This window comes from Hyperolius riggenbachi, chromosome 6 (genome assembly GCF_040937935.1).
Source record: "Hyperolius riggenbachi isolate aHypRig1 chromosome 6, aHypRig1.pri, whole genome shotgun sequence".
NCBI classification, from domain to species: Eukaryota; Metazoa; Chordata; class Amphibia; order Anura; family Hyperoliidae; genus Hyperolius; species Hyperolius riggenbachi.
In genome coordinates this window covers 242336201-242361009 of record NC_090651.1, presented here as the reverse complement: position 1 = coordinate 242361009, position 24809 = coordinate 242336201, and the positions used below count along the sequence as shown (strand labels likewise).

The window sequence follows — 24809 nt, the reverse complement described above, 5'->3', positions numbered from 1 at the left end:
CAACTGGTATTGTTTAAAAGGAAATAAAAATGACAGCCTCCATATCACTCACCTCGGGTTTACTTTAACAGAGTTTAAGGATTAGGATTTAATTCCCTGCACACATATGCTTAGGCAAAGTCAATAGGGAGCATGAGAATTTGTGTGCGGGGAAAGATCTGACAACATGCAGCATAATCTCACATCGCCTGTCCAAATGGCTTAAAGGGAACCTAAAACGAGGTTTCCATCTTTATTTCCTTGTAAGCCTGGCTATCCTGCTGATCTCTTTGGCCGCAATTGTGTCTGAATCATTCACCTGAAACATGCATGCAAATAATCCAGTCACACTTCAGTCAGAGTACTTGCTCTGCATGCTTGTTCAGGATCTACAGTTAAAAGTAGTAGAAGCAGATGATCAGCAGGACAACCAAGCAATACTCCATGTTAAAAAGGATATAAATATGGCAACCTCTATATTTCTCGCGCATTAGGTTCCCTTTAGCAGGGGTCTCAAACTCGCGGGCCATTTGCGGCCCTCGATACAATATTTTGTGGCCCTCGCCGGCAAAAGCTTCCTTATAGTTCGCTTCAGTGCTCCCAAGTAATCCGCCGCATCCCAGCCGCTAAACGAGGGCTGCAGAGCCCCCAAATCGCCCGGGGGGCAATCAACCGGCATTTCCTGGAAGGGGCATAGCTTTCAGCTTCAGCTCTGCCCCTCCTGACGTCAATTGCCGCACGGATCGCCACCTCTCCCCGCCCCTCTCTGTGAAGGAAGAGTGAGAGGGGCGGGCAGAGGCGGCGATGCGCCGCGATTGCGAAATTCCTTATGCGGCCCAGCCTCATCCTGACTTTGCCTCCTGCGGCCCCCAGGTAAATTGAGTTTGAGACCACTGCTTTAAAGGGATTTGGCTGAGAAATGCATCACAGCTATGCCAGCATCAAGTCTCACAAGACACATGTCAACCACAGTAGAAACCTAGCCTAAATCCTCACATGTAAGAGTCTGCTCCTAATTAGACAATACCACAATGCTGAATTATCTGCAGTCTATGGTTTGCAAACTTTCTTCAAATAACACATTTTAATTAAAATGCAACAATAATTGAAAGATGCTGACTGAGGAGTATGGAGGAAGATGGATTTCTAAAGAGGAAAGCACCATACAATGGAGGCGCACAGAATGATGAGCTCTGCATAGATGTGCTGTTTGCCAACGCTGTGGAGAGAGACACTGAGCTGTGGAGTCGGTACAAAAATCATCCAATTTCAACTCCTCAGTTTATGATTCCACTGACTTAGACTCCTCCAATTTGCATATAACAATCTTGTTGATTGAAAGCATGTACGGTAACATTAAGGCTGGTTTCACAGTGGGATGTTGCGTTTTAGGGGACGTTATGGTCGCATAACGTGCCCCTAACGCAACGCCTGGTGGTGTTGGAGCAGGACGCTACCAAGAGCCGCGTTACAAGCAGCTCTTGGTGCGCCTGCTCTGTCGGAGGCACTGCGGAGACCACGTGAGTGGATCTCTCCGCATCACGTGGTCCCACCAGCCAATCCGCGGCCGCTCCAGGATGTAAACACTGCAAGTGCAGTGAATAATAAGTAGCCATGTGCCTGGCTACGTAATGGCCTCTCCCCGCCTCCTCTCCGCCCATTAAAAAAAAAACCCTACTGAGCATGTGCAAACCGGCTAACGTGGCTTAGCCGCTTGTAAAGTACTGCATGCAGTACGTTATGTAGACGTGCTGCGTTACAACGTAACGCAACGTGGGCACTGTGAACAGCCCATTGCTGTGCGTTGGGGTGCGTTACAGGCTGCTCTAACGTGCGCCTGTAACGTCCCACTGTGAAACCAGCCTAAAGGCATTTAATTGCTGCCAAAGCTTAGGGATTTTAAAGCTATATTACGGTGGCATCTGCTTTTAGGAAAAAAACAAAGCCTCTGGCCAGGAAGGTGACAGTATCGACCATCCCAGCCGCATACATATGAATAGCTGCCGGGAGACTTGGGCGCAGGATACAGCCGGTATATGGCTTATCCTGCTACTGCACAAATTCCCGGCGGCGCTAAATACTATTCCAACTCTAGGTCCATGCAGATAGTGGGGAATAATGTAATTCGGCTTCCAGCTATTAGAAGCAACCTCAGCTCCGTGTTCTGATGGCGCCAAAGTTACTCACTGTGCACCACTATAGCTGAAATTCCTATTACGCCTATGGTGGCGCCAGCTGCGCCGAAACCTCCTGCGCTGTAGTCACAGCGCTCGATCCCAGCCTGTCATTGTCAATGTGAATGTACCAGCATGTTGTCTATATAATAACATTCACCAGAGCCTCATATATACTGGGTTCCAGCGAGTAGCGCTATCACCTTGCAGAAAAAGGCCTCTCTACCTTTGCTATATCTGATATAGAAAAGACCAGGGCCATTTTCTGCAAGGGAGCAGATCTATGCACCGGAACCCAGCTGATACACGGTTTTCAGGGAATCTTATTAAACAGAAAATGTGTTGCGACACTAACTTTTAAGCATTAGTGTACCTCTGTGTTTTTTTTTATCTACACCAGAGATGCATTTTAACTCAACTTAGGGTATAGTTGTAGAGTAGCTTAGGGTATAGTTGTAGAGTAGCTGTTAAATAGAAATCAAAACTAGTCCTTGGTAAGAGTACTTGTAGAGGGTACAGACAGGAACAAAGAACATACGGTACATCAGACCCTAGGCCATCGTTTCTCAAACCTGTCCTCGTGACTCCCAAACGGAGAATTTTGGAAGGCAACCTCACCAATGCACACGTGGGGTAATTAGTGTCTCATCTACATGGAATCCACCTAGCTGAGCTGAGCCACTAATTAACCAACCTGTGCATAGGTGAGTTTGCCTGCAAAACATACACCCTTGGGGAGTCACAAGGACAGGTTTGAGAAACACTGTCCTAGGCAATCTAACTGTGGGTACATGTAAGATTGATGTGCAGCCAGGTACTCTGCAGGAGAGTGAAGACATTTTTCCTCTATTGCACATTCTTCATGCAGGATCTGAACCAGGTTTACAGGCGATAGACAACACCTCTGCATTGAATGTGCACAGCATTCTCAGTGGACTCACAACAGCTCTGCAGGGAGTGCATATGTAGAGTATAGAAGGGCTGTGGAGTCGGAGTCAAAGCAATTTTGGATACCTGGAGTTGGAGGTTTCATAAACTGAAGAGTCGAAATCGGAATAGTAGTCAGCTCTTTGTCAGTTGGATATAAGTAGACCACTCTGTCAGTTGAATAGTAGTAGAAAGCTGTCAGTTGGATAGTAGTAGAAAGCCCTCTGTCGGTTTAATGGTAGTAGACAGCTGTCCATTGGATAGTAGTAGACAGCTCTTTGTCAGTTGGAAGGCAGACAGCTACAGTATGTCAGTTGGATAGTAGTAGACAGCTCTGTCAGCTGGATGGCAGTAGACAGCTCTCCAGTGTTCTCCCCAGGCTTTTTTAGTTGGGTATTTCACCCGGCTAATTTTGGTAAGCACCCGACTGTCATCGGCTTGCCTCCTCCTCCTCTGTAAGAGTTGCACCAACTCTGCATTCCCCCCTTCCACCCTAACAGGTTTGTTCATTCCACCCGGCGAAAAAAACTTTTCTAGTGACAACACTGTCGACTCAAATAAGTGACAGCAACATCCAGTTGCTACCTTGCTTTTTAACTATTTTAGGTTTAAAGTGGCTCGCATAATGTTATACAACTTGTACTAAACCCAAAACATAAAACAAAATTCATATTTTAATTAGTAGAACAAAAAAATATGATTTTTATTGCAGCTCCACCTACTGGTGACTTTGTCTTGTATTGCAGTAAAAACCATGTTAGATCCATCCCGAATCACACCACAGCTCACAACCTTGCCTCTCTGATTACAGGTCAATCAAGTGTGATCATGTGCAAGAAGAAGAACAGAGGCCAGACCACATTTCTCAGCAACCCTGTATTGTCACAGAAACAGGTGTTTTCTACCTAAGGATATATTTTTTCAGGATGTAGGCATTCAACAACTGAAAGACCATGCTGTGCTCAGGAAAATAGACTCTGTAACAAATTTTTAGCCTTAGTTCTTCTATCCTATAAGTTCCTGTGCCTGTTCTAATGTGCTCTGGCTTACTGCAGCCTTTCCTAATTGCACTGTCCTATAATAAATCTTATCTCCTTTCCTCTGTCGTGTCTGTCGGGCTAAGGCTTGAATCTGTGGAATGTGCAGGGCTGCTTGTGATTAGATAGAAGCGATACACACCCTCTGCAGGCCCCCTGCACACTCTGTATGACTCACACACTCTGTTTATGTGAGCCTATCACAAGCTGGTTAGTTTGTTTGTAAACACTGCCTAAAACTGTTAATTACAAGCCAGGATTGCAGCAGAGAGTGGCAGAAACAGCACAGAGGGGCACAGGAGAAAATAAGGAATAGAATGGTATGCTTTTTAGTGTAAGAATATTAGAGAACAGATTCTCTTTAAAGAAAACTTGAACTGAAAATTAAAAGTCAACATACACCCGTCATACTTATATCCCATGTAGTCTACACCTCAACCTCTTTTTCCTCTCCTGCATCCTGTTTGTCCATTGTGATCAATGGAATTCTTCATTCTCCATTTTAAAAATGGCAATGACCCTGTAACCGCTTCCAGGTCTGCACACTGTTAAACTGTAATATCGCCCACTTGAGCCATAGGGAAACATGGAGATTACCTTGCTCATCAGTTGTCCTTTCAGCAACTGATATATTTCAGTTCTGACAAAAATCTTGTCAGAACTGGAAGAAATCGTTGTCAGAAGAAAATGGTGAGCTTCTGAGAGGAACTGATAGCGAGGTAAGTATGTAATATTAATTTGCAGATACATAACGTGTTTATTTTGAATAATTTCACTCAGTTCAGGTTCCCTTTAAGGGTCTAAAGTTATGTGCAAGTGCTAGTTTAATCTTTGCAAGGGACGGCCAATAAAGACCGGCTTGGATGAGAATCTAGCATCTAACTCGCACTTGGCAACCCCTTAAGATCAAGCGTTCTTAGCTACATTATCACTCTGTTCAGAGTGCAGGGGGATGGAGCACAGACTAAACTTACTCAAACAACCACAGCATGCATGGGTGCTAAAGGGTCTCCTAGCCAGGTACTTTAAAGAGAACCCAAGGTGGGCAGATGGGTTGCAGATGGGACACATAGGCACATTCTCTGCCTCATCCGCTGTGAAAGACACACAGTGCAGAATCGTGACCTATAGGTCACGCCCACGGGAGAGGCAGTCTTTAAGGCTACCTGATCTGCTCAGCCCCCTTGATCAGGTAGTTACTTTTTTTTTTTAACCCACCTCGGGCTCTCTTTAACCACTTTATCCACCACTACAGTATATCTACTTCCTCTGTGACTTCATCTAAGCCACAAGGACATAGATATAAGTCTTGTAGCTGAAGCACAGCTCTGCACAGTAGGGCATTGCTCCTGTGCACAACTCCGGCACAATCTGCTGCAGCACTAATTGGTGAAAGGTAATATATGTTCCCTGAGCCAATAAGATTGATTTTTAATATTAAAGCGGAATATAACTCTGCATTTCAACTTTGCTCTAAAACATTATTTACAGCATATTATATGCAACCAGCATTTTTTTTTTTTACTAGTCCAGCATTGGAAGGGTTACACACAGAGCTTTAAAGTTCCGTGGATAGAAATGCAGATGCATCCGAAGTTTAGATAGATACATTTAAGTAAACACAATGTAACAAGTGGTGAATGTTACACACTCTCTGGCTGTCCTCCAGCTCCTGCACAGTCAGAGTGTGTGTCACATTGCACACTTGTTACATTGTGTTTACTTAAATGTATCTATCTAAACTTCGGATGCGTCTGCATTTCTATCCATGGAACTTTAAAGCTCTGTGTGTAACCCTTCCAATGCTGGTCTAGTAAAAAAAAAAAAAATGCTGGTTGCATATAATATGCTGTAAATAATGTTTTAGAGCAAAGTTGAAATGCAGGGTTATAGTCAGCTTTAAAAAAAAAGCTTTTATTCTCTCAGTTCATAGTGAAAAATACACACTGTAGCATTATTTCAGAATCAAATATCCTCACCATTAATTGTGACAGGAAATTAATTTAAGTTTTATGCTAAACGGTAGGTAGAAATAGTCAAACAAAATTTGAGGTCAACTACAGCAGCGCTTTTTATTTTAAAAATGGAATTGGTAAAACGGAGAAATAATTTTTGTTTGTTTTAAATCTGTTTTACTGTTTTTCTCAGCGTAGCCTAGTTTTTCTTGAAAAAAAATAAAACAGTATCTACTGATAGCCCCTGGTTAACAAACAAGGTAGGGACAGTAGGTTTGTTCTTAAAGAGAACCCGAGGTGGGAATTACTTTTACTATTGGGGCACAGAGGCTGGTTGTGCGCACTAAGACCAGCCTCTGTTGCCCCATCGTGTGCCTCCATGTCCCCCCTGCTCGCCGCTATACCCCCCGCATTGCTGGCGACACGCAGCGTGTCGCCAGCTCAATGTTTACCTTGCGCTGTCAGTCAGCGCTGCTCCCCTGCCTCCTCCGCATCGGCGCACCCGCCCGTGTCCCTTCCCTCCCGCTGATAGGAGGGAAGTGACGCGGCGGGTGGCGCCGATGCGGAGGAGGCGGGGGAGCGGCGCTGACTGACAGCGCAAGGTAAACATTGAGCTGGCGACACAGCCAGCAATGCGGGGGGTATAGCGGCGAGCAGGGGGGACATGGAGGCACACGATGGGGCAACAGAGGCTGGTCTTAGTGCGCACAACCAGCCTCTGTGCCCCAATAGTAAAAGTAATTCCCACCTCGGGTTCTCTTTAACAAGCTGATACATCATTGCATTCCAGCGGATCAGGTGGTGTGTTTACCTCAGGGACAACAAAGTGATTTGCATATTTCAGCAGTGCTGCACTGGGAGACATCTTGGAGCTCACACCAACCTGAATAATTACAAATACTTTGTTTAAGAACGCAAACTTTTGTTTTCCATAGCATTTTTGTAAGAGGGCTTTTTGGTCCATTGTAGCCCCTTACACACTCCTAGGAGTTTTGGTTCACCACAAGCTTTCTGGGCACTAACTCTGGGTGTTTCAAGTCTTACCCTATAAGTAGGACTCCTCCTCTCCACACACTTTTTTTTAAGCTGCTCCGCCTTACAGCGAGGCCCTGGCTTGCTAGAAGAGGTGATGGCACCCAAAGATGACATCATCGCGGCAGAGTGACGGGATCGGCGGGCGTCCATATCGGCGGGTTGTTCGTAAGAAGCACAGATTTTGCGTGAAATGGCCGTAAGGCTATCTGTGCCCAGCACCCACCGCTACCACACCACCTCAGACAATGGTATGTTCATGCATGTTTACGTTGAATGAATAATTTTGATGCCACAATTTGAAGATACACTGTATTGGATTGGTTACATGTGTTCCACCACACTCTGGATTAAATAGCAATAGAAGCAGTGCCGATTGTCTCCCCCTCCTCTCCTTTATCGTATTGCAACTTCTAATCAACCAGAGCACGCTATCAATACCAGAAGTGTGGATGAAGAGGTGTGTGTTATATGCTATATCCTTTCAAATTCAGCGCAAATACTGTAGTGCCGACGCTTTTCTTCTTCTATCATAGAAAGGGATAAAGTTATTGCTGATTAAATAGGGATATGGCTAAAATGTCAAAAGTGCTCTGGTCCATAAGGGGGAAACAAAGTTTGGATGCAAATTGGTTAAAGTAGATTTAGCTGATATTAGCCAATTAAATGGTTTATACACAGACAAAGACAGGTTCTGCCACTGTGTGCTTACAAAGGACTACTGTGTCTTGTATCAAGTCTTAACCTTTATACTAAATCTAGGTTACCCTCTCAAAACACTGGCACTTACCTTATGAGGTGCTGAAAACGGGCACAGGAACCGGACTGCAAAGAGATCTTCAGTAACATGAGAACTGCTTTGCTATGTAACCATGAGCATCCCTAGCTATTTAAACTATTACAGGGCTTTTTGCCTATGGATAAAAAGAAACCAGGAATAACAATTGTCTTAATCCATCAGTGTCTCGCAAGAGGCAGAGCTACAGAATTAGCCCCTCCTCACCTATCAGCAACATATACACGGCACACAGAAAACCTCTGAGCAGACGCAAGATAAAAATAAACTGGCAAGACTCAGCAAAGGAAAGTGCAGAACACTGAAGGACACTGCAGAAATCTTGGAAGGTCAAAGGCCTTGGTACCCAATGCTGCTGGAAAATGAAAGGGATACAGGCCTTTACTTTAAGGTTCCCTTCACACTGGATGGATCAAAAAACTGATTAGTTTTTGATCTATGACCCTCCATTCCATTAGTGTGCTATGAATGCGATGGGGTCCATTGGTATGGAAAAATCACTCCCTCTCAAAACTTGCAATCCGTTTGGCAGAGCGGGCCAAACGAATGCGTTTCAACACAGCAATGATTAAGGGCTCTGGCACACTGGAGAGCGTTTTGCGGGTCATTTTCACTTTTAAAAAGACCCTTTCATTGACTTGCATTAAAATCACGGTAAAATTACTGTGATCACGCATTTTATATAAAAAAAAAATATGCGGCTATTTTAATGCAAATCAATGGTAGCGTTTAAAAAAAGAAAAAAATGAAAACAACCCACAAAAAGCTCTCTGGTGTGCCAGGGCCCTAACATAGGATCCGTTAGGATCAGTTCTGTTACAGTCCACTAAACAAACCATTTATATGCCAACAGTAACCCAGGCCTTAAAATGCCTTTAATGCACCGGAGCCAGGTTTAACTACACTGAGGTCAAAAGTTTCAAAACTATCAGAGCAGCGTTGCCAACTATTCCCTTTAATTACTGACACATATGAATTATACAGGTTTTGTGGCTAGGTAGATGCAGTTAAGGCACTGATTATGTGCAAATAGCCCCAGAACCTGTATAACTTAGATGTGTCAGTAATTAAAGGGATGAGTTGGCAACACTGTATCAGGGGGATCAGTCTTGCAGTTTTCTAAAAGATTCAAAACGACTCATTGCTCAGTATTAATTTCTGAGCATACAGATTTTACATTCTTCTCCAAACTTACCACTTCCATAAAGTCTAACCACTGTAAGCCAATGAGATAGATATATGGTGCTTTAGCCTAAATTGCTTTATAATAATGTTACTTTTTGGTCTCTGATGGGTGCTTCCTTTCCTCTTCCTCCTCCCTCCATTCTGCTCTTTTCTTCCCCTCTTTTACTCCCCCCTCCCCTCCCCTCCCCTCCCCATTCCCTCCTCCTTCCCGCATTGCCCATTTTGCTTACCTACCTACCTACCGTGTTCTACCCTTGCTTGCCTACCCTGTAACCACAGTGTACTTACTTTGCCTCCTCTGCCTATAACTTGAACTAAAAATGTAAGCCAGGAGTTTACTCCTGAGGAAGTAAACTTTACAGTGTTCTTTTTTCACAAAACGTGTCGAGCAATGTGTCTACCTTGTCTGAATTGTATTTGTGTGAGATAAGTAAACTTAGACATCAAAACTCCACTGTAAGCCTATTCTATTAACAGATATAGATTGTTCTCACAACAAAGGACACTGCTGTGTCCCTAATATAAAGTGACAAGCATTGATTATTTATGTAAAAACACGTTATCCTGCCATTTTGTGATTGCTGTATGTGTGGCTGTTCTGTTTTTGTATACAGGTAGTCCCCGGGTTACGAACGCCAGACTTACGAACGACCCGCCGATACGAACACCCGCCGACCTGCCGCAATGACGTCACGCAGCCCGGGGACTACCTCTTGTGCCCACTTTTCTAATGCAGAGTATGCGCAGCGGAAAGGCACAACAAGTCTCACCTGCTTCCAGGGCGGCTCCGGGGCCAATCAGCGGCGTCCTCTCTTCCCTCAATGTTCCTCCCTGTGTAATATCAGATTGGGCAGCCCGGAAGCAACCTTCCTCACTGAATATCACGCATGCTCAGTGGGAAGTTAGATGTTATTTCTCTGAAATATCTCCGCTTCCGCACCACGTACACTCCCCAAATTTTCAGGGTAGGGAGGAGTCCCCCAGATCTAGCTCTGTGCCGAATTGCAGCCCCCGAGCCCCGCTGGTTCCCGAGATAGGTTTGCTGTAATCCGTTTCGGGAACCAGCAGTGCTCGGGGGCTGCAATTCGGCACAGAGCTAGATCTGGGGGACCCTCCCTACCCTGAAAATTTGGGGAGTGTAGGTGGTGCGGAAGCGGAGATGTTTAGGACGTTTTATGTGGCTGCACAATTTAATGGGGCGCAGGCTCCTACTGCGCATGCGGGGCTGCACAATCTGCGGGGCTGCCCATTCTGTCACTACACCGGCGGCTTCACTAGCGTCGCGTAATGATGCAATCAGAAGGAGCCGCAGGGTCTCCTTCTGATTGCGTCATTACGCGACGCTAGTGAAGCCACCGGGAGGAACATTGAGGGAAGAGAGGACGCCGCTGATTTGCCCGGAGCCGCCCTGGAAGCAGGTGCGCATACTCTGCATTAGGGGCCACAAGAGACACAGGGGGGCCCGAGAGACACGGGGGGGGACACACTGGAAGCACAGGGGACAGAGAAGGCACAGCGTCCCGACTTAAGGTCGGATTCAGGTTAAGAACGATAGTGCCTATCTAGTTCGTTGTATACAATTTTTTTAACTTTTGTTTTGTTCTATGTTTAATACAATTCATTTTTAATGCAAATTAGATGACCATACTCACAAATTGCTAATTCTCTCTACCTAAGCCAATATCACATTTCGCCGACCAACATTCCCATTTAGCACTTGTATAGGAAATATCCCTTTTTTGGGCTGTAAGGATACTTATCAAATACCAAACTAAGAGACCCCTATGGGGCTCTGCTTGTTTTCAAGGGGCATTGTGATTCAAACTAAGCATTTATTTTCTGAACCGATCTGCCAGGATGGATTGGTCTACATGGACGATAACCCATCTTTTATCATCATTGGGACACTTTCTTTAACTACCTAAAGACCACCCCACGCCAACGGGCGTGGACGCGGTGGCAGCCCCAAGACTGCCTAACGCCAATTGGCGTCAGGTCCTGGAGCCGGCTACTGAAGGAGATCGCGCGCATCTCGGCTGTATCCTATGACAGCTGATCACCCCGATTGGCTGGCGGTGGGAGGGAGGGAGCAGGGGAAAAGAAATTTTAAAAAAAGTCTATTTTTATTAAAAAAAAAAAAAAAAAAGGAAATAAATATTTATATAAAAAAATAAACACGTGGCGCGATCAGACCCCACCAACAGAGAGCTCTGTTTGTGGGGGAAAAGAGGGGGGGGGGGGGGAAATCACTTGTGTGCTGTGTTGTGCGGGCCTGCAGCTTGGCCTTAAAGATGCAGTGGCCAATTAGGGAAAAAACAGGCTGGTCTTTAGGTTGGTTTAACACTGCGGTCCTCATGTGGTTAAAGGGAACATGGAAAAAAAAAAGTTTCATTTACCTGGGGCTTCTGCAAGACCCCTGCAGCCGCCCTGTGCCCACGCTGTTACCATACGATCCTCCGATTGCCTGCCATGGCTCACTTTCACAGTCTCCGTTCACTGCGTGGCCCTGGCCACTCACGTCCTAGTTTGCGCTCCTTCCACTGGGAGCGTCCTGTGCAGGCACAGTAGAGATTTACTCATACTGCGCAGGACGCTCCTGGCCATGTAAGCGGGAGCAAAGATGCACATGGCCAGGGCCAAGTAGGCGCAGCAGCTGTCGACTTGTAAGTCGGCGGTGAAGAAACGGAGCCGTGGTGGGGGACCGGATGATCATTTGCTAACATAACGGGCACAGTGTGGCTGCAGGGGGATGGCAGAAGCCCCAGGTAAGTGAAACTTTTTTTCTTTCTTCAGTTCCACTTTAAACGATTCTTGGCTGACCAGTCATTTATCGTTCCTTTCTGATGACCACAGTCTAGCGTGTGTACGGCGCTTAAAACAGGCCGTACACACATCAGTTTTGCCATTAGATTCCCAGCAGCTTTGATCACTGTGATCGAATATCCCAGGAATATATAGTTTTGACTGTAAATTTATTTTTTTAAAAAAAATGATCAGACAGATAATATCTGTCATTTGGCAGCAAGGCAAGAACGGTGGTAGACTGACAGTCAACAGTGTTGCACTGCATTGAGCGTTGTAAGGCTGTGGTTCAATAGATTACCAATCACAGCTGTGGAGTTTGTACAAAAATCACCTCAATCCTCAGTTTATGAAACCACCGACTCCAGTTACCCAAAATTGCTCCAACGCCTTATTTTAATACTTACCAGGGCTGTGGAGTTGGTAGAAAAATCTTCAGACCCCTCTGTTTATGAAACCGTCGACTCCAGGCACCCAAAAACTATTACGACTCCTCAGCCCTGTTTTCAATACATAGTAATGATCAGCTTAAAGAGACTATGTAACAAAATTTTCAGCCTTATTTCTTCTATCCTATAAGTTCCCATACCTGTTCTAATGTGCTCTGGCTTACTGCAGCCTTTTCTAGTTGCACTGTCTCTTTAATATATCTAATCTTTTCTTTGTCAAGCATTGTCGGCCCAGGGAGGAAGTGGCTGCCTCTGCTGTGATAGGGAGAAGTTATGCACACCCCCTCCACGCCCCTTGCAGGCTCTGTGTATGTGCTTTGTTTATCCCTCACAGACATCACTTCCTGGTTAGCGGCCATGTTTTTTGTTTGTAAACACTGCCTAAAACTGGCGATTAAAAGCCAGGATTGCAGTGGGGAGCAGCAGAAACGGCAAAGAGGGACCCAGGAGATCACAGTGACTCGATTGGTAAGTTATTTATTGTAAAAATCGGACAGTAAAGATTATCTTTAAGGTTAACCTGTAAAAACAAAAATGTCCCCTAGGGTTACTCACCGTGGGAGGGGAATAGCCTCCAGATCCTAAAGAAGTTTCATCCGTTCTCTCGATCTTGCACTGGGCCCTCGAAGTGTGGCCTCCCTGCAGGCTAGCTCAGTCCCACTAAGGCTCTGGTGAAAATAGGTGAGCCTGATTGGTCCTGTGCTACTGCACAGACGGCTTGCGCCTGTACAATTGCGTGGACCTGATCCAGCCTGGCTTTTTCTGAAGAAAACCAACCGTGATGGAGTTACTGCACCTGCCCCCAACAAGCAGGATTTTGGGAGTCCCAACGCTGGAACAGGGAGAATGAGGAGGACGAGAGAAGCCTCTTTAGGATCCAGAGGCCCTTTCAGAGGAGAGTACCCTATAGGGGCACTTTTTTTGTTACAGGTACACTTTAAATATAGGCACTCAAATTTGGCTGGTTGCTAGGGCTAACCTTTTTTTTATTTTCCTCCAGTATTTAAGTTTCTAGCCTTGTGTAGTTTATACTGAAAGACAGCGTTATGCACAGGCGGCTCATCACACTTGCAAAACATTACAGGCAATAAAACAATAAAATATCAGAACACGTTTATCTACAATGCACACCCTGTCTATTCTGGTTGGCCCAGTTCCAAGCTTCATACTTTTAGGGTCCATTTCCACTAGCATGTTGCATTCCGCATATATTTTTCTGTATGTGGATTAGCACTGTTTTTCTGTGAATGTTAACGTGGAAATCCGTAAGCAGCTATCATTTTATGGGAAACGAATGAATGCTGCAGAAATCTTCCATATTCTTTCTACATCGCAATTACAAATTTGCATTAAATGGAAATGACTCCATCGACGTGCATTGGTTTCAGTTTCAATGCGAATACTGTAATCACATTGCGAATTTGCACTTAGTAGAAGCGGGCCCTCCAAGTTAAATCTGCATGCAAGCCAGCATTATAAGCATCTTACTGACCATCTCCACTCCAGAGGTTAGCTTTAAAGGAATTCTTCAGTGACATGGAAACGTTCAGTTCAACTTAAAGTGAACCTTAACTCAACCCTTAAAAAAATAATAATAATAAAAGGAGTTACCTGGGACACCTACCCCCTGCAGCCATCCTGTGCCCTCGCAGGCAGTCACGGCCCCTCAGGTCCCCCGCCGTCAGCTAGTTTCGTTTTTGCCAACTCGGAGTAGGCGGGCCGCCACGCGCACCTGCAGCATGTAAAAACATATAAGTTGCCGCCCGCGATATCGGCTGCAAAGGTACGCGTGGCAGCAAAAACGAAACTAGCTGACGGTGGGGGACCGGAGGAGCCATGAGTGACTGCCAGGGCACAGGATGGCTGCAGGGGGCTGGTAGATGCCCCAGGTAAGATAAACTTATATTTTTGTTCGGTGTTAAGGTTCATTTTAAGTCTTTTTCCAGTCCCATGTTGCCCTTCGGGTTCCTTGCCATCCTCACAGTCCGCTCCATTGTGCCGCTGTCAGCCCAGTAAAATCCATTACTAGCTCCAGAGCTACAGCTCATGCACACCTCCTTGATCGTGCTCCTGTTTCTGAAAGTGCTATGTGCATACGCAGTTGCAAGGTTATTTCCGCTGTCACCTGAGTGCTCCCCTGGCGGCGCACGCCTTCTTGATGGTGCTCCAGTGGCCGAGTGCATGCTGTGCATGTGCAGTTCATAAACCTTGCAACTGCGCATCCCTGTGGGCGACACAGGGATCAGGCCTTAAAGTCATTGGGAGTCATGTTAAATAAAAGCCAGATACTTACCTAAGGAGAGGGAAGGCTCTGGGTCCTACTGAGCCTTACCACTCCTCTCCCGATCCCTGTTCCAGCGCTGGCTTCCCCGTAGCAGTACTCAACCAATTAGGTCAATACTGCTGTCCCTGCCGCCGAAGAGAGGCGGCGGAAGTCTTCGGGAGCCCCATATTGCGCATGCGAGAGCGCCCTCTCTCGGGCGTGCGTAGTATGGAGCTGCCTGTCTTCGGCTCCCAAAGTCAGCTATGGCAGGGGTTTCAAACGGGGTAGCTAGTGCTGCAATGAGGGGACAGGGAAGGCTCTATTGGACCCAGAGCCTTCCCTCTCCTTAGGTAAGTATCTGGATATATAAAGTGTGTGTGTGTGTCTGTGTGTGTGTGTGTCTGTGTGTGTGTGTGTCTGTGTGTGTGTGTGTCTGTGTGTGTGTGTGTGTGTGTGTCTGTGTGTGTGTGTGTCTGTGTGTGTGTGTGTGTCTGTGTGTCTGTGTCTGTGTGTGTGTGTCTGTGTGTGTGTGTGTGTGTGTGTGTGTGTGTGTGTGTGTGTGTGTGTGTGTGTGTGTGTGTGTGTGTGTCTGTGTGTGTGTGTCTGTGTCTGTGTGTGTGTGTCTGTGTGTGTGTGTGTGTCTGTGTGTGTGTGTGTGTCTGTGTGTGTGTGTGTGTCTGTGTGTGTGTGTGTGTCTGTGTGTGTGTGTGTGTCTGTGTGTGTGTGTGTGTCTGTGTGTGTGTGTGTGTCTGTGTGTGTGTGTGTGTCTGTGTGTGTGTGTGTGTCTGTGTGTGTGTGTCTGTGTCTGTGTGTGTGTCTGTGTGTGTGTCTGTGTGTGTGTCTGTGTGTGTGTCTGTGTGTGTGTGTGTCTGTGTGTGTGTGTGTCTGTGTGTGTGTGTGTCTGTGTGTGTGTGTGTCTGTGTGTCTGTGTGTGTGTGTGTCTGTGTGTGTGTGTGTCTGTGTGTGTGTGTGTCTGTGTGTGTGTGTGTGTCTGTGTGTCTGTGTGTGTGTCTGTGTCTGTGTGTGTGTGTCTGTGTCTGTGTGTGTGTGTCTGTGTCTGTCTGTGTCTGTGTCTGTGTGTGTGTGTGTCTGTGTCTGTGTGTGTGTGTGTCTGTGTGTGTGTGTGTCTGTGTGTGTGTGTGTCTGTGTGTGTGTCTGTGTGTGTGTCTGTGTGTGTGTGTGTCTGTGTGTGTGTGTGTCTGTGTGTGTGTGTGTCTGTGTGTGTGTGTGTCTGTGTGTGTGTGTGTCTGTGTGTGTGTGTGTGTGTGTGTGTGTGTGTCTGTGTGTGTGTGTGTCTGTGTGTGTGTGTGTCTGTGTGTGTGTGTGTCTGTGTGTGTGTGTGTGTCTGTGTGTGTGTCTGTGTGTGTGTGTGTCTGTGTGTGTGTGTGTCTGTGTGTGTGTGTGTCTGTGTGTGTGTGTGTCTGTGTGTGTGTGTGTCTGTGTGTGTGTGTGTCTGTGTGTGTGTGTGTCTGTGTGTGTGTGTGTCTGTGTGTGTGTCTGTGTGTGTGTCTGTGTGTGTGTCTGTGTGTGTGTCTGTGTGTGTGTCTGTGTGTGTGTCTGTGTGTGTGTCTGTGTGTGTGTCTGTGTGTGTGTCTGTGTGTGTGTCTGTGTGTGTCTGTGTGTGTGTCTGTGTGTGTGTCTGTGTGTGTGTCTGTGTGTGTGTCTGTGTGTGTGTCTGTGTGTGTGTCTGTGTGTGTGTCTGTGTCAAACATGATCAGTCCCAAACAGTCGGTATGTATGTTGGGTTATGGTGGCTCTGTAATATTAACAAGCTGACACATCATTGCATTCCAGCAGTTCTGGAAATGTGTTTAGAGTTCAGGGTCAACAAAGGGAAAATTTGCATGTTCAGCAGTGATGTATTGTGGGACACCTAATATGCTCACTTCAACCTGCAAAAACCTTCAGTTTTAAAAAGGCAAATTTCTGTTTTGCATAATGTTTTTAGTAAGAGGGCTTTTTGGTCTATTTTAGCTCTATACACACTCTTAGTAGTTGTGGTTCACCACGTGTTTGCTGGGCAATCTGTAACTCTGGGTGTTTCAAGTCCTACTACAAAGAGCCACATTATTCCACAGTGATATTTGTAATATTAACAACAAGGATGATGTGCATATTCAGCAGTGATGCATCATGGGACACCTCATAAGCTCACGCCAACCTGAAGAATCACAAATACCTTCTGTTTTAAGAAGGCACATTTCTGTTTGACTAAAAGTGTACCTGAGGCCAGGGCTGTGGAGTCGGTACAAAAATCTTTAGACTCCGACTCCTCAGTTTATGAAACCTCCGACTCCAGGTACCCAAAATTGCTCCGACTCCTCGACTCCACAGCCCTGCCTGAGACGAGTGCATATGCATGATTTATACTTACCTTGGGCTTCCTCCAACCCCATGAGGACTGTAGGCTCCATCGCCATCCTCCCAAGCAGCTACATTCTCCAAATCTGAGCACTGTTCATTTGGCCAATCATAGCCAGTTGCTCTCTTGTGCCCATTCTGGCCTTGTGTGCCCCCCGTCGTGCTCCCATGGCTGAGAGCATTCTGCGACCTGTGCAGAACGCTCCCGGCTGCAGGTGCATGACGTGGGCCGTGCATGCGCATAACAGCACAACGTAAATAAGCTCAGGACGAGAGACCGGAGCAGCCAGGGAGGACAGTAATGAAGCTCATGGGGCTGGAGGAAGCTCCAAGTATAAATCATACATATATCAGATTTCCATTAATAATCCCTCAAGCAACAGTTTGTGGCCGAGTTCTGTGCAGTGAAGGGAGGGCTGATGGCATGGCACACTACAGAGTGGGTAGGACGAGTAGGCAAACAATGCCCTTGGCTGATCACTCACCAATACATCGAGGGGTATCAAGGGCCAATGTACACACACATGCCAGGTTCTTGGCAGAGGATGCCCTGACCAGCCATCTCGACCGAGAGCAATCTCGTTTGTGGCTTTACAGGGGAAACATTTGTACAGCAAATTAAGGCCTTCAGTGAAACACGCAAACTATATAAAATAGTAAAATTGGGCTGTAAGACAAAACCCCCTTCCCAGTAAACAATCATACAGACATTAAACGTCTATCACTCAAGCCAATTTTGGGTGATTGAGAGTTATTAGACACCGACATCAGACTAACAGCAACTGATACGTCTGCACAGGACTACTAGTCTAGTTTAGGGGACCCAGCAGGAAACAAAGGGAAAACCTGCTATCATAATTGGACAGACAGCACCCGACCTGCTATGTTTCAGATAGGCTGTAATAAACTACACTCACACTCGGCCAATCACAATGCTTCGTGCTATAGAGGGTGCTGTGGTTGGAGAACTGTTCCCTATGAGGTCTCTTGCTGGATTTCCTGAACTAGACTAGCACCACGTATGGTAGGTACACACGATACAATTTTCTGACAGATTTACTGTCAGATCGATTATTTCCAACAGGTCTGACCTGATTTCTAATTGATTTTTCGTTCACTTCTATGGAAAATTGATTGGAAATCAGATGGGACCTGTTGAAAACAGACAGACAGTAATTCTGTCAGAAAATTGTATCGTGTGTACCTAGCATTAGATTTGGAATGCTACTGCATATGCACATGATTTAATAATCAGCTGTCAGATAATCAGTTTTGCCAATCAGCCATGAGCAGAGATCTGATTCTCCTCCACTAAATCAACTTTCTGTGGAGCAAAAAGAAATACAAAAGCACTTCACGTAATGTTCAGCTCACCCTAGCGAAGAATATGCATGCAGATGACAGCTTATCCCTGTGAACATATAGTACTGTCAACCCAAAAAATCTAGGATGTGTATGCAGCTGTAGAGAGCTGCATTGCAAGCCATTGCAGCAGCAGCAGCATGCTGTACAGGAGTGTAACCCAGGCAATTCCCCTCCTTCAAAAGAGAACTACAGTATATGAGAGAGGAGGCATGGCCACTACAAGGCTTCTGGTCAGTACAGACTGGACCACAGCAACTGTCACATAGCCAAAGCGTATATAGATAGCATTTCAAATAGTTCCTAAAACATACTATTATTTACAAAATTCACAGAATATAAAAAGGATTTACTGGTACTGCTGTTCAAAACCGCAGTGAAAGGAATCTCATTTCCAGGGGAAAAAACCTTATCAGTGTCAGGGCTCTCTTTCGAATCATGCTGATCCAGCGAGTCTTTCCGAAGCTTGCCAGAGACATACATGACTGCAGACTTCATTATTACCTGTACACGTAGCCACAACCTGCAGACCTCTCTCCCGAAGCTTCCTTACCGCAGACCGGAAGCAGGAAGCAAGCGGCGCTGGGGGAAGGTGGAATAGAGGACACGCCTGCAACGAGAGAAACGTTCCACCTCTCCACGTGTCCTCACCGTCCTGGCTGGAGGGAGGGGTGGGAAGTGGAGGACGCATTACTGTTCACGTTTACTACACTGCATTGAACAAAACTCTTACTGATGGCTGCTGGTACTGCAGCATATACTACGTACAGCTCTAGTAGTCTAGTAACTAAGTAGGTTCTAGCGGAGAGGTAGGTTCTAGCAGACAGTAGTACAGTACTCCTGAAAATAGAGGAATTTGGATATTTTAAAGCGGACCTGAACTCAGAACCCACATTTCTGCTCTAAAAGAAACAACACAACATTTCTTGGTTACTGCTGGTACAAATCCTGCAATAAATCTGCAGTGTGTCTACTTCCTGCTTACACAAAAGCAAACACAGGGGTAACATCCTGTGTTTACCAATTAGCTACCCTGCGGTGGTAGCTTTCTGACTCAGCTGAGATCAAATTACAACTTGTGATCAGAGGCGTAGCTAGGGACAAAGACTATTAATGCGCCCCCTAAGGTGAAGGGGCGTGGCAAATGTGGGCGTGGTTATGGGTGGAGCCAAATGTACATGGAGGTCAGCAGGCTCACGCTCACCCACCCTCCCTCAGTATGTACCTTCCAGCATGTTCCAAGACAAATTCAACAATCATGAGCCCCCCCATCAGGACAAAGTCCGCAATCATGAGCAAACATGAGGCCCCCAACATGACCAACTCAGCAATCATGAGGCCCCCAACAAGACAAATTTAGCAATCATGAGGCCCCCAACAAGACAAATTCAGCAATCATGAGGCCCCTAACAAGACAAATTCAGCGATCTTGAGGCCCCCAACAAATCATTAGGCCTCCAACAAGACAAATTCAGTAACCATGAGGCCCCCAACAAGACAAATTCAGCAGTCATGAGCAGGGCCGGCCCGCTCATGAGGCGGGGTGAAACATTTGCCTCAGGCGGCAAATCTGGGGGGGGCGGCACCCGCCTCTCCATGGACGCTGGGGCCGCCCGCCGAGCTGGAGGGGTAGCGGGCAGAAAGGGGGTATTGGGCCTAGCGGCAGGGAGGGGGGTCGGACCCCCCCCTCCCTCGCCTGGGTCCCCCGATCTGCGCTCCTCCTCCAGCGTAAAGTACCAGCCAGTGTGCATATGACGAAGAGGCAACGGGCGGGGAAATCACTCACCTCTTCCGTGTTCCATTGCGTGCTCCACTGACGTCACTTCCGGCAACGCCGCCCACTGTATTGTAAGTGGACGGCCTTGCAGGAAGTGACGTCAGTGGAGCGCACGATGGAACGCGGAAAAGGTGAGTGATTCCTCCGCCCGTTGACTCTTCAACATATGCGTGCTGGCTGGTACTTTACGCTGGAGGAGGAGCGCAGATCGGGGGACCCAGGCGAGGGAGGGGGGGTCCGACCCCCCTCCCCGCCGCTAGGCCCAATACCCCCTTTCTGCCAGCTACCCCTCCCGCTCGGCACCCCCCCCCCCCCCCACGGCTGGGGGGGGGGGGGGCGATTTTTTCTAATTTTGCCTCAGGCAGCAAAAAGTCTAGGGCCGGCCCTGGTCATGAGGCACATAAATAGACAGCATTTCACATAAATAGGCAGAATGCCCCCTTCATATGGTAGACACCTCTCACCTGGCAGCAGTTCCCCAAAATACACTCAATCTGACAGCAGTAGTTCCCCAAAAAAAGGTAGCCCCAGGTCTATAAGTGTCCCCAGAATAGGGAGCCAGCAGTATAGATGTCCCCAGAACAGGTAGCCAGGGGTAGAGATGTCTACAGAACCGGTAGCCAGGGGTATATGTGCCCAGTATATGTAGGCAGGGGTCAGGGGCGTAGCAATAGGGGGTGCAGAGGTAGCGACCGCATCGGGGCCCTTGGGCCAGAGGGGCCCTGAAGGGCCCTCTCTCTACTACAGTATTAGCTCTCTATTGGTCCTGTGCTCATAAAAATCACTTCTAAAGATACTTTGAATAGTGATAATCATTAACAAACTGTTCCCCATCCCATTCTAGCACCTCTGACACTGCAGTTGCCATTGGCAGGTTTTGGTGCGCCGTATTAATTATTCTGTATAGAGTGCTTGGGGGGCCCCATTGTAAAACTTGCATCGGGGCTCACAGCTCCTTAGCTACGCCACTGGCAGGGGTATGTGTCCCCAGTATATGTAGCCAGAGGTATATGTGCCCAGTATATGTAGCCAGGGGTATATGTGCCCAGTATATGTACCCAGGGGTATATGTGCCCAGTATATGTAGGCAGGTGTATATGTTCTCAGTATATATAGCCAGGGGTAAATGTCCCCAGTATATGTAGTCAGGGGTATATGTCCCCAGTATATATAGTCAGGGGTATATGTCCCCAGTATATATAGTCAGGGGTATATGTGCCCAGTATATGTAGTGGGGGGGTATATGTCCCCAGTATATGTAGTCGGGGGTATATGTGACCAGTATATGTAGCCAGGGGTATAAAATGTGCCCAGTATATATAGTCAGGGGTATATGTGCCCAGTATATGTAGCCAGGGATATATGTGCCCAGTATATGTAGCCAGGTGTATATGTGTCCCTAGTATACGTAGGCAGGGTATATGTCCCCAGAGTAGGTAGCCAGTTGTCCCCCCCAGCAGGAGGGGAACAGCGCAGAGAGGGAGAGCTGTGCGGACGGCGGGGAAGGGGGGCAATCTCCCCCTCCTTCCCTCACCTTAGGTGCTCTCCCTCCCTCGCTCTCCCCTCCATTACTGTCCGGGTGGCTGGCAGCGGCGGGCGAAACTTACCTCCGTCTCGTCGCAGCGCCGGATTGATCTGCCGCTACTCCGGTCTGGTCCAGACCTGAGCAGCGGCTGCGCACCCGAACTTCCGGCGCTGGAGCAAGACGGAGGTGAGTTCCGCCCGCTGCGCCAGCCACCCGGACAGTAATGGAGGGGAGAGCGAGGGAGAGAGAGCACCTAAGGTGAGGGAAGGAGGGGGGAGATTGCCCCCCTTCCCCGCCGTCCGCACAGCTCTCCCTCTTCTCTGCGCTGCTCCCCCCAAAAAAAAACAAAACCCTGCAGCTCAGCTGGGCACCCTTGGGGACCCGGCACCCCGGGGCACTTGTCCTACCCCGACCCCCCCTAGCTCCGCGCCTGCTTGCATTGCAGAGGGTGCTGTTATTGGAGAACTGTCCTCTATGAGGTTTCCTCCTGAGCCCCTTCAAGTAGACTAGCCCCATTACTTAGAGTTTCAAGCCCTTGGAAACTAGTCCGTACTTACTTTTAAATGTATTACTATTGTCTGCATGGCAAAATGAATTGATTCTTTAACCACTTCCCCTCCCCGGGACGAGTAACTACGTCCCTGCAAAATGAAATAACTGCTTGCAGGAGCGTAGCTACTACGTCCCTCCCCGCCGCGTGTTCCTACTCGCCCCCCTCCCCCCGTGCTTGTCACCAATGCCGATCTGTAGCCGCTAGATCAATCAACACAAGATCTAGATCAACACAGTTCCCATTTATTGATCTAAATCCCCGTGTGAATGACCGCAACCATCTATGAGACGGTGCTGCCATTCACAAAGAACGTCCACGCATCAGAAAAAATTACGTATAAGAAAGTGAACGGTGAGGACATCTTGTGGCCAAAAAGTAAAATTGCATCTACATTTTTTTTTCAATAATGGGCCTATTTAGCACTTATGTTTACATTTTAAATTAACCCCTGACCTCCCACACTTCCCAATAGTTACCCAAAAAATGTTTGGGGAAAAAAAATGTACAAATAAAAAAAAATTACATGACTAGTTATTTTAGGGACTGAACTTTTTTAATATGTATGTCAAGAGGGTATATTACTATTACTTTATAAATTATGGGCTTGTAATTAGGGATGGATGCAAAACTGAAAAAATGTACCTTTATTTCCATATAAAATATTGGCGCCATACATTGTGCAATAACCGGGACAAATGTGTGGCTTTTAATTATGTTAGTGTAACGATTGTGGAACTTTCTCCGTGCGCTGACACGGCGGAAATCCTCCACAAGCGTATATTTGCAGGCACCCAGCAAAAGGTGCTACGCACCCGTAGAGGGAAATTCCTGTCGGCAGATGGCGCTGGGGAGTGCAGAGGAACCAATCCTCTGTACCTCCACAAGTGCCAGACAGGAATTGTACGAAGCGCAGAACGCAATCAATTGAGCAAAGGGATAGGTTGTATGTGTGTGCGCCAATCCAGTCGCCACCCCGCGACCGCGCACACACAACAGCAGATACGAAATAGGAACGCGATCGCGAGAGGTGCGATCGCCAGACGTGACACAAGGCAGATCAGAATAGAATATGAGGGTAGCAAAGGCACAGCAAATACAATAAGGAGATACGGAAAATAACAAACGCTAGCTAACCGCGAACACCGCACTCATTCGCAACAGTGCACGCGGTTATGCGCGATCTCCACATGATAAGCACAATAGAGACAAGCACGCCTAACTAACCATTAACAGACAAACATGAAACAGAGGACGCGAGCGCTTGCTTAACGGTTACCTCACCGAGCCTGCAGCAAGCGTAGCGGACAAGACAGACACACGAAAACAGGGACAAACGAGAGATAGGATCCACAGCACTAGCGAAAAGTGGCCAGCGTGATCCAGGTACAGAGTAGCAGAACAGAAGGATCCCCAGCGCTAGCGAAAAGTAGCTAGCGCGATCCCAGGAGACAGAACAGAAGAGATAGCTGGTAGCAACCGCTGCACCAGCTATACTCCAAGAACAGAGATCAGAACCATTTCCTGTCGATCACCTTTGGGGCAGGACAATGGCAACAGGCAAGACAAGACAGAACAGGCAATACAGATAATACAACCTGACTGGGCTAGAAGGGGAGCCTAAAGCAACCCCCAGGAATTAACTATACTAGATAGCAATGGCTGACACTCCAGCAGTGTCCATCAGGAACAGACCATGGAAAGGAAATGACCAGCAAAGCCTTCTGGGAAACATAAAGCTCTTATAGTGCCAGTCATCAAAGAAGGCAGGTAGGGGATTTGCATAACGAATGTATGCAAATTCCCCAGCAAGAGAACAGACCAGAAACTTGCAATGGAAAGACAGGTCTCTGTTCCAGAGACATGCAGCCCACAGACTAGAGGAATGGACAAACAGCTGTCTGCCTGTGCAGCCAGCTGAGCGGATCATCACAGTACCCCCCCCCCCCCCCCCCTCTAGGGATGGATTCCAGACATCCCTCAAAACTGGTATCATCACAAAACTCTAACTGAAGACTCATGAAGGTCGGGGCAGCCCGACAAGGCCCAATTCCAGAGTCAGTCCATCCGAAACCGACCTCATCGGAAGCAGAAGCCACCGAAACATGCCCATCAGCACTACAAGTCTCAGCGTAACACCCATCAGGACTGTGGACACCAGAGAAGAAGCCATCGACACCCTCCAGACAATACCCACCACCTTCCAAGGAGCGTCCAAGAATACCAAACCTGCCGCAATACCTGTTCGAAGTGTCCCTTACAACACCAAAGCCATTGCTGATCGTATTCAGGGCACCAAGCAAAACCTTTCCCAGAATCTCCCAGAACGCCTTGAAGCTCCGCAGAGATCCCAAGAAGCCAGAACGCTCACCAGGCTCACATGGAGAACCACCAAGAACCCCTATGGAACCTATGATCATTCCAGACTCAAAATTAGCAGGACACCCATCAAGATCAGGACTTTCAGGGACCACTTCTGGGCATGCAAGCAGGCAGGCTATATCAGAACATGTCTCCACTGAGGAAGCATCTGAGTACGCTGGTGACCGAGGCACACTTGGGCTTTCTGGGTCACAGAGCACATCGGGGTACACTAGTACAGGAGAAACCTCAGGACATGTCGGGGAACTGCCAA

At 47.3% G+C, this 24809-nt stretch overlaps 1 protein-coding gene across 3 annotated transcripts in view; it reads right to left on the bottom strand.

Annotated features, from left to right (window-relative positions):
• The window catches only part of SDF4 (stromal cell derived factor 4), an 82497-nt gene extending 63586 nt beyond the window's left edge, over positions 1 to 18911 (bottom strand). Inside the window, exons 1-3 of one of the 3 annotated variants that reach the window (XM_068240592.1) lie at positions 18827 to 18899; positions 12295 to 12387; positions 7895 to 8018 (exon numbers count right to left, since the gene is read on the bottom strand). The gene's annotated coding sequence lies outside the window, so the exon portion shown is untranslated. Of the gene's footprint in view, positions 1 to 7894; positions 8019 to 12294; positions 12388 to 18826 lie in introns of all 3 variants that reach the window. The other 2 variants (XM_068240591.1, XM_068240590.1) reach the window with 2 other exon arrangements.
• Positions 18912 to 24809: the final 5898 nt, after the last annotated feature.